We start from the raw sequence: 9,398 nt of genomic DNA, 5'->3' as shown, positions 1-9,398 counted from the left end.
AACAAGAGTCTTGTTCTCACCTATTTTTTGAATGTATAGTTGCTAAACATCTCTGGGCCCACATTGAGGAACATTTCTCTAGTCAGATTGGCTCATCCTTCGAATCTGTCGCCAGATTCTGGATTGCTACAAAAAATTGCTCGGTTTTAAATACTGTTAGCTCAGTTGTCCTTTGGTGCCTCTGGAAATATAGAAATGCTATGATTTTCAGTAACACCTCCTGGATTTCCATTCCGCAGGTCTTGAGGTTGATCAGGAACATGGTGAGGAACTGGGCGATTCTCTCCTCCGGATCGGACAAGGACAAGTTGATGAGCTTCGTGGAAACCCTAACAAGATCCCTCCAGAAACCGTTGGCGATCAGTTGTGGCTGAACAAGGATCGGCCTGCTCTGGGGTTGGACCCGTGGGCTCGTCTCAAGATCTCCGATGAAGATGATGGGCACCTGGCGCCGAAAAAGAGGGACATCCACCATGCTACGCCTTCCAGCCCGGTGTCTCCGCTTGCTTACTAGTCGCCGCAGGCTGACACGCCCCCTCGGCTGAAGACCATGAAGGCTTCATTGGACCCTCCTTGTGTCATTTGAGTGCTCTATCCGCTCTGCCTTTGGCACCGCTCGGGTGATTTGTGTTATTCAGAGAACCTGTTCATCCACCCCCCTAGTTTGTAGCTTTTCTACCTTTGCTTTCGAACTGCTCTTTGAGCTGCTGTATCAGAATATGTTGTGGTTTCGTTCTCAGCAATGGACCGGGGAGATGCTCCCTGTTTTTCTAAAAAAAATTATTATATGTTATTATATATTATTTTTATTGTCATCATATATTTAACAGATACTTACATATGTAAGAAAACAATATCCCACATCTTATTAACTTATAAAAATAATTTCTTAACAAATAAAATCCTGGATTGTTTTGGCACGAAAATCCTAGTGATTGTGTACAAAAGCTTGGTAAGATTTAAGGATGAATGTAATAATATCACTTATTATTTATGTAACATCCCAAATTTTCAATTTGGAATGTTATACACTAGATCATCATGCATAACATATTTTCTTGCATCTTGGCCGATCCTAGAAATTTCATGCAACTCAAGGACCTCCGGAGAGAGTTGGAGATTTCGTTATTTTCATACTTGAGAGTTTCTCAAATTTTGAAAAGAGGATCGTTTGATTTATTTGTTTTATCTTCAATAAATTTTCCGGTGTCAAAATATGAGAGAGGGAATAATATGACTTTCCCAAAATTTAGGAAAATGAAGATTTAATAAATAGATCAATTTTTGTTTGCCGGAGTTTTATTTGCATTTTATTTGGATAGGGAAAAATGCGCGTTTTCAAAAATTGCATTTTAGGTCCGGAGAAAAGTTCATTTTGTTCGGCTCATTTTTAGGAGTCGGGGAAAATTTACTTTAGATTTTTCGGAGTTCGTTTAGATCTCTTTTTGTTTTTTTTTCTGCGCGCTGAACCGTTTATTTATAAAAAAAAACTGGAGCAGGCCGGCCAGGCCAAGGCCCAGCCGGGCCGAAGGCCACCGCGCGCCTAGCGCCAGGCGCCAGGGAGCCGGCGCCGCCGCCTCTTGCTCTACGAATCCTTTTAGGATTCTAGGGTAGCCCTTGCCCCTTTTTCCTTTGTTTCGTTATTCCTAGTCCTACTCCGTATATTCTTTCCTATTCCTAGTCTAATTCCTTGCCCTCTACCCCAAGTAAACCCCTCCCCTCCCCAATATAAATACCCAAGCACCCCCCCTCTAAATCATCAAACCCAAAGCCTAGAGCTCCGCCACACCCGCGCGCCGCCCTAAGCCGCCGCCTCACCCGCGCCGCCGCCGCACCTTGCCCCGGAGCCCCTCGCCGGAGACCTCGCCGGAGGTAGCCCCGCGCTACATCTATTCTTTTTCTCGGATCGTTTTCTTCTAATCGTTCCGATTCTTTTCTTCTCTAAACCGTTCCGGTTTTCTAGATCGGTTTTTCGTTCGGTTTTCTTCTCCGAAACCCTAGATCGGATTCGTTTTCTTCTCCGATTTAGTTGCCTTTGGACCGTTCGCCGGACCGTTCGTCCTAACGAACGTGATCACCGGATTCTTCTAGGTTAACGACGTCCGTTCGTTTAACCGTTCTTCTTTTTCTTTTCGTCGGATTTATTCCGCGATCGCGATCTTAGATCCGATCTTCTTTCTAGTTTTTCTTTTCGCTCGTTTATCGGAATCAGGTGATTCAAGTGCCTGGAGTTTCGTCTCGAAACCGCCGTTCCGTCTAATCAACTTGAACAAGCTTTTGCCCCGATAAAAATTTGACCTAGTTTCAACTTGCTAGAACCGAGTTGTTTTCTTCCGCCGTTTGTTTTCCGTTTCTTTGTTCGGTTCGTTCTTTCTTTGCAACCGGAGTTCTTAAATTGAACTTTCTGGTTCGTTCTCTTTTTTGAGTTTTACCTGTGCATTAGATGAGTACTTATTGTATGCTTGTTGTTTGTCTGCGATAGATTACCCGGATTGCGCCGCTTGTTACTTCGAAACCCTAGGACTCGCGGATCATCAGCAAGGCAAGTAACACTTTGATCATACCTTTTCTACAACCCATGTTTTATTGCATTAGATCAATCCTCACACATTGCATGATTAGGATCTAATTGAATTGTGGGAAGGGAAGTAGATGAGGTAGTACCTATTACCTGTATTATTATGAAACCTTTGGGAGTTACTTCTACGTTTGCTTATTATTATGCCATGCTATGCTAGTAGACGTGGATTGGGTGAGTGATATCCATTATAGATGTGAGTTGATAATTTTAAAAGGTTTATCTAAGGTGGCAACTTAAACACACATCTGGGTGGATTGAGGCACCTGATGTCTATCAGGACTTGCCTGTTTTTTTGGACCGCCACCCAGGCTCAAAGGGATCATAAGATCTTTCATGCTAGAAACTTCCGTGTGCAGCCACAAGCCATTATGGGCTCTGGCATAGTTGACTAAGTTGTGCGAACTCTTACGGGGTGGACTAGCAGATGTAGGGGTTGTAGGTGGTACGGTCTACCCCACATGTAAGGTGCTAGCGCTTCTGAAAGACTGTGTCTCGGTCATCCGTCTTCTCAAACACCATGTAGTGCGAGAAAACAAACGGAGGCGATCGAGTCTTGTGGGGAAAAGTGCGCAAACCTCTGCAGAGTGTACAAACTAATCATGATTAGCCGTGTCCCCGGTTATGGAAAACTTGAGTATCTAGTACTTGAATATCATTGTGAATCTCAACATGTTACTTCTAATTAATGTTGTTGGGTTTTAATTATTTTTAATTGGGATTGAGAATGCTGTCAACCATTCTCAATGTTTCACAACCACCATGATAGTTAAATAAATGTATTCCTTTGCAGTAGGGAAAAATTCGCTTTACGCAAAACTGTAACCATAGAGCTTTCCACCAGCCATATGTGCATATAGTATAGCCGTTTCATTCCATTATTCTCTATGTGTTACATTGCCAGCATATTCCATGTGCTGACCCGTTTTCGGGCTGCAACGTTAATGTTGCAGACTTTTCAGACGACGATTGAGGTGCGTTTAGATCGTGGCCCTATACTCAGTGATGTCGCTAGAGTTGATGGACCCATTTATCTTCCAAGTCTTCCGTTGTTATTTTTATTATATGGCCTTAAGCCATATTCAGTGTAATAAGTTCTTTTTGAGATATCGATGTAATAAGTGTGTGATTGCAACTCTGCTATAAAACCTCGATGTACTGTGTGGTGTCAGCATTACTGATCCAGGGATGACACCGTAGCACAGTAGACGTGATCCATTCGGGCAGGTCGCTACAATTTAAATATATTTATAACAAAATGCTCAGCCCCTTTTTATTTTTTGATAACATTGCTGGCCCAACCCAACATTATAATTAGAATCAGCCCAGCAAAATCTTGTATTTCGAGAAAGTGCAAATGGCCTGTAATTTTTTCGGAAATAAAATAAATGGGCCGCATGGACGCTACATTATTTGTTCACCCAGCCCAGCTAATGGCTGTAATTCAAAAAAAGATCAAATTGACTGTAAATTCTACCGCGCAAAAAAAAGACAGTAAATTCTGAAAAAATGGGTTGAATACGTGCCACATTTTTGGAGGATGAAATGTGGGCCAATTGGTCGAAGCCAACGCAAGTTGTTGTCAATTTAGTCAACAAATGATTCTGATATGTTAGCCGTTGGATTTACATCCAACGACCGGCATCCATCTTCAATCTCTCGTCTTCTTCCTCCAGCGCCGTCGGGACCACCTCCCACCTCCTGCTGCTAGCAGCTCTTCTTAGCACACTTCACTATGAAGCGCTACTCCACCGTTGGCCAGGCCATCCCTCCACCCCTCCACACCTCCTGTTCTTCTCCACCGACTGCCGAACCACACCGCACTAGAACCAGTTAACCCTCGTACACCTCTCCGTCTGCGACTCTACTCCCGCGTCTTCCCATCTCCGGCTCGTTGCTGTCCGGGGCCTCGCCGTCGTCCACCACCTTGGATGCGCTCAGTGCGGCGTGGTCAACATGGTCAACGAATGACACCATCGAAAGTAGACTGTGCGTGGAGAGGCTGACAGCTGGGTCCACGACCGCACACAAGGAAATGCGTCCTTATTACGGCAAAATAATGATTCCTCCACCTGACAACTGGGACCCACCGGAAGGGCCTCTGTATTTCACGAAAATAACGTGCCCCCCGCTGACATGTCGGACCCACAAGCTATCTTCGCATGCAAGGAAGTGCCTCCATATTACGCACAAAAAAATGAATATTCCCCCTGCCAGCTGGAACCCAGCATAGTGGGAGGCTGACTTGTGGGCCTACCAAGTTGATGGGGACGGAGGGCTTTGTCAACTTAGTCAATATGAACGATTCTAGCTCCTGTTACCGTACGATGTTCATCCAATGGCCGTAGTGCTTCTTCAACCTCCGGTCTTCTTGCTCCAGCCACCCAAACCAACGTTGGTCGTGCCGCGTGCTCCTGCCTCCCGTGGGCGGCTGTGATGCCGCGGAGGCCTCACCGCCCCTACTACTCCCACCGCTGGCCAGGCCATCCCTCTACTCACCCACACCCCTGTTATTCTGCGGCGACAGTAGCCTCACACTGCAGCCGAACCAATGAACCCTCGTACTCCTCTTCGCGTGGGCATCCACTGTTGCATCTTCCCCGGCTCCGAGTCGTCCCCTTCCTAGTCCTCGCTGTTGTCCACCGCCGTGGTGCTCTCGGCGCAGCATGGTCAACATGGTCAAGGAACGACTTCCATCGGATGTGGACTGTACGTGGAGAGGCTGGCAGCTGGGTCCACGGCCGCAGCAAGGAAGTGCCTCCTTATTACGCGCAAAATAATGATTCCTCCACCTGATAGTGGGTACCCACCGGACGGGCCACCGTATTTCATGAAAAAAACATTTCCCCCTGACTGCTGGGACCCACCAGCTACATCTTCGCACGCAAGGAAGTGCGTCCGGGCAAAAAAACAATGATTCGCCCCCCTGACTGCTGGGACCCACCAGCTACATCTTCGCACGCAAGGAAGTGCGTCCGGGCAAAAAAAACGATTCGCCCCTTGACTGCTGGGACCCACCAGCTACATCTTCGCACGCAAGGAAGTGCCTGACAGTCGGGACCCACCTAGTCGAAGCGTACGTAGCGTTGTCATTCTGGTCGCGAACATGTACGTACATATATACTGGTGGATGTAGAGGCGTGCGCGTGTCGTAGTAGAGGCGCGTACGTGTCGTAGTAGAGGGGCGCACGTAGCATGTACACGTACGTACAGCGGCCAGGGTGCAAGAAAGAAAATACGGCCACATATGTGTACATACGGGCGGGGTCTCGAACGCCTACTCGCGCATACGTCCGGCCAGGGCTTGTGTACATGGCTGGGTCGGAACAGAGAAACAGTGTCGTCGTCGTGTTCTTGGGGAGGCAACGAAATGCGTCGTGTTCATGGGGAGGCAAAGGAATGCTCGTGTTCATGGGGAGGTAACGGAATGCGTCATGTTCATGGGGAGGCAACGGAATGCGTCGTGTTCATCGGGAGGCAACGAAATGCGTGGGAGCCAACCGGCTGGGTCAGAACGGAATGCGTGGTCCTGTTCATCGGGAGGGCTTGGATGGAACAGGCGATGGAAACGAGGCCTGAACTGGGTCCTGTTGATCGGGAGGGGTCTGGCGTACCGCAAAACGGAGGAAACGGACCTCCTACGGTCGAAACGTGGGTCCTGTTGATCGGGAGGGGTGTGGCGTACCGCAAAACGGACGAAACGGACCTCCTACGGTCGAAACGGGGGTCCTGTTCATCGGGAGGGGTGTGGCGTACCGCAAAACAGAACTCCATGGGATACTGTTCATCTCCACCATCGACCTCCTCCAGCCTCCACGGGCTACCGTCGACCTCCTCCAGCCTTCACGGGCTCCTGTTCATCCAGCCTCCACCGCGCGCTACTCGACCGGCTACTGTTCAACCACCCCTACACCGTCTACTGTTCATCCAGCCCTCCACACCACGGGGTCCTGTTCAACCACCCCTCCACGGGCACCCCTCCACCGTCTACTGTTCATCCAGCCCTCCACCACACCACGGGGTCCTGTTCATCCAGAGGCAACGCCACTGCTCACTATTCATCCAAACCCCCCGCAACGCTCACTGTTCATCCGAGAGGCATCATTGATCGGCTTTAGTTAGCAGCAGTAGTGAAGGAATCGCTCGATCGGGTTCAGTTAATAGCCATCGATCGATCGCTCAGGTTTAGTAACGCGTACCCTGCAATGCAATCGCTCGGGTTCAGTTAGAGCCCAACGCCTCGCTCGGGTTCAGTTAGAGCCAACGCCTCGCACACACGCGCGTACGTGTACAAGAGAAACGCGCATCGCTCGGCCCCCGACCTCCCACCGTAACCGGGAACTCCCCGAAATTTTCCACCCCCTCGCTTCTACCACGGGTTTTTTCCGTCATGGACGGCCCAAAGAATGTCATGCAGCTGCGTCTCCGGCCCGCCCAGGACGAAAAGCCCATTTTCTGTCATAATTTTTTGTCACAGAAGTAGGAGCCCACCATATCTATGATGATACCGGGTTTTGTCACAACTATCGTCATAGAAGTGTCATATGTATGATAGAAAAAAAATTCGTTCAGCCCAAAATGTCACGGATGTGTCTTTTTTTTGTAGTGTCCCCGGCAACGGCGCCAGAAATCCTTCTTGCTACCTCTTGAGCACTGCGTTGGTTTTCCCCGAAGAGGAAGGGATGATGCAGCAAAGTAGCGTAACTATTTCCCTCAGTTTTTGAGAACCAAGGTATCAATCCAGTAGGAGGCTACGCGCGAGTCCCTTGTACCTGCACAAAACAAATAAATCCTCGCAACCAACGCAAATAGGGGTTGTCAATCCCTATAAGGCCACTTACGAGAGTGAGATCTGATAGATATGATAAGATAATATTTTTGGTATTTTTATGATAAAGATTCAAAGTAAAATAAAGGCAAAGTAAATAGCAAAGGAAATAACTAAGTAGTGGGAGATCAATATGATAAAGATAGACCCGGGGGCCATAGGTTTCACTAGTGGCTTCTCTCGAGAGCATAAGTATTCTACGGTGGGAGAACAAATTACTGTTGAGCAATTGACAGAATTGAACATAGTTATGAGAATATCTAGGTATGATCATGTATATAGGCATCACGTCCGAGACAAGTAGACCGACTCATGCCTGCAACTACTACTATTACTCAACTCATCGACCGCTATCCAACATGCATCTAGAGTATTACGTTAAAAACAGAGTAACGCCTTAAGCGAGATGACATGATGTAGAGGGATAGACTCATGCAATATGAAGAAAACCCCATCTTGTTATCCTCGATGGCAACAATATAATATGTGCCTTGCTGCCCTTACTATCACCGGGAAAGGACACCGCAAGATTGAACCCAAAGCTAAGCACTTCTCCCATTGCAAGAAAGATCAATCTAGTAGGCCAAACCAAACTGATAATTCGAAGAGACTTGCAAAGATAACCAATCATACATAAAAGAATTCAGAGAAGATTCAAATATTATTCATAGATAGACTTGATCATAAACCCAAAATTCATCGGCCTCAATAAACACACCGCAAAAAGAAGATTACATAGAATAGATCTCCACAAGAGAGGGGGAGAACATTGTATTGAGATCCAAAAAGAGAGAAGAAGCCATATAGCCACTAACTATGGACCCGTAGGTCTGAGGTAAACTACTCACACTTCATCGGAGAGGCTATGGTGTTGATGTAGAAGCCCTCCATGATCGATGCCCCCTCCGGCGGAGCTCCAGAACAGGCCCCAAGATGGGATCTCGTGGATGCAGAAAGTTGCGGCGGTGGAATTAGGTTTTTGGCTCCGTATCTGTTCGTTTGGGGGTACGTAGGTATATATAGGAGGAAGGAGTACGTCGGTGGAGCAACAGGGGGCCCACGAGGGTGGAGGGCGCGCCTGGTGGGGGTGGGCACGCCCCCAACCTCGTGGCCTCCTGTTTCCTTTCTTGACGGAGGGTCCAAGTCTCACTGGTCTTGTTCGTTGAGAAAATAACATTCCCGAAGATTTCATTCCGTTTGGACTCCGTTTGATATTCCTTTTCTTCGAAACCCTAAAACAGGCAAAAAACAGCAATTCTGGGCTAGGCCTCCGGTTAATAGCTTAGCCCCAAAAATAATATAAAAGTGGATAATAAAGCCCAATAATGTCCAAAATAGTATATAATATAGCATGGAGCAATAAAAAATTATAGATACATTGGAGACGTATCAGGGGGCGGCGCCCCCCTTTCCTTCCCTTCCCCCTCTTCCTTCATTCTCCCCCTTTCCTCTAGGTGGAATACTACTAGGACTTGGAGTCCTATTAGGACTCCCTCCTCCTGGTGCGCCCTACAGGGCCGGTCTCCCCCTCCCCTCCTTTATATACAGAGGCAGGGGGCACCCTGCTACCTCTTGAGCACTTGCATTGGTTTTCCCTTGAAGAGGAAAGGGTGATGCAGCAGAGTAGCGTGAGTATTACCCTTAGTTTTTGAGAACCAAGGTATCAATCTAGTAGGAGGCTACGTGCGAGTCCCTCGCACCTGCACAAAAAAAATCCCCGCAACCAACGCGATAAGGGGTTGCCAATCCCTACACGGTCACTTACGTGAGTGAGATCTGATAGATATGATAAGATAATATTTTTGGTATTTTTATGATAAAGATGAAAAGTAAAATAAAAGGCAATGAAAATAACAAAGTATTAGAAGATTAATATGATGAAGATAGACCCGGGGACCATAGGTTTCACTAGTGGCTTCTCTTGAGAGCATAAGTATTTTACGGCGGGTGAACGAATTACTGTTGAGCAATTGACAGAATTGAGCATAGTTA

This window comes from Triticum urartu, chromosome 3 (assembly GCF_003073215.2).
Source record: "Triticum urartu cultivar G1812 chromosome 3, Tu2.1, whole genome shotgun sequence".
In the NCBI taxonomy this organism is placed as follows: Eukaryota; Viridiplantae; Streptophyta; class Magnoliopsida; order Poales; family Poaceae; genus Triticum; species Triticum urartu.
This window is presented reverse-complemented; position numbering follows the sequence as displayed.